The sequence below is a fragment of the Canis aureus genome, chromosome 28 (assembly GCF_053574225.1).
Source record: "Canis aureus isolate CA01 chromosome 28, VMU_Caureus_v.1.0, whole genome shotgun sequence".
Lineage (NCBI taxonomy): Eukaryota > Metazoa > Chordata > Mammalia > Carnivora > Canidae > Canis > Canis aureus.
The window spans coordinates 26,955,186-26,956,318 of NC_135638.1; the positions used below are offsets into that span (position 1 = coordinate 26,955,186).

The 1,133-nt window shown below is 39.4% G+C and overlaps 1 pseudogene; it reads right to left on the reverse strand.

Moving 5' to 3' along the window:
- Positions 1–201: 201 nt before the first annotated feature.
- Positions 202–559, reverse strand: LOC144300219 (programmed cell death protein 6 pseudogene; annotated as a pseudogene).
- Positions 560–1,133: the final 574 nt, after the last annotated feature.

Below are 1,133 nucleotides of genomic sequence, written 5' to 3' on the forward strand. Positions count from 1 at the left end.
TTATAATCAGTAATAAATGCAAATCATTGTTACATTAATCAGCTTATCCACATATGTACAGTTGGCTCCCCAAACATTAACTATATAAAACTTAAAGGAATAACAGTATCTAGCTGCATATATGTTCCATTTCTTCAAAGAGAGACTTGGCATTTTCAGTCTTCCTTCCCTAAGTCACATAGCTAGTTGCAAAGGCCAATCTTATACAATGCTGAAGACCATGGACAGATACTGTTCATATGACACCGAATTCAGTCATCCTGATCCCCATCATAACACCTGTGCATATCTGTCAATGCCTGCAAGAGGATGCATCCCTGGATGAAGTCATCAAATCTGATCTGCTCCCATACTTGTCTGTCCAACTTTCAAATGAGAATGTCATGAGACTGGTCAGAGAGCCAGTACCCTGAGAGTGCTTGCTTGAGCTCGTTCTTGTTAATCATCTCAGAATTGCCCCTGTCATAGGTGTGAAAGATGTTCTGCAGTCTGTGATGGACTTCCAGATGCCATTGGACTTGCTGAAGTTCATGCCAGCCTTGTTCTCTCAGTCAAACATAGGATTGACCTGAGAGGCACTGGATTAAATGGAGCCCAGGTATTTGCCTATATATGCAGATATCTTCTTCCATTCAGTAGATGGTCTTCTGTTTTGTTGCTTGTTTCCTTTGCTGTGCAGAAGCATTTTATTTTGATGTAGTCCCAATAGCTTATTTTTGCTTTTGTTTTCCTTGCCTTAGGAGACATATCTAGAAAAATGTTGCCACTGACAATGTCAGTGAAGTTACTGTTTGTGCTCTCTTCTAGGATTTTTATGGTTTCAGGTCTCACTTTTAAGTCCTTAATCCATTGAGTTTAGGGTGTAAGAAAGTGGTGAGGTTTCTGTGTGTAGCTGTCCAGTTTTCCCAGCACCATTTGTTAAGAAGATTGTCTTCTTGCCATTGATATTCTTGCCTCCTTTGTTGAAGATTGACCATATAATAGTGGACTTATTTCTGGGCTCTCTATTCTGTTCCATTGATCTATATGTCTACTTCGTGCCGGTACATACTATTTTGATTACTGCAGCTTTGAAGTATATCTTGAAATCTGGGATTGTGAAACCTCCAGTTTTGTTCTTCTTTTTCAAGATT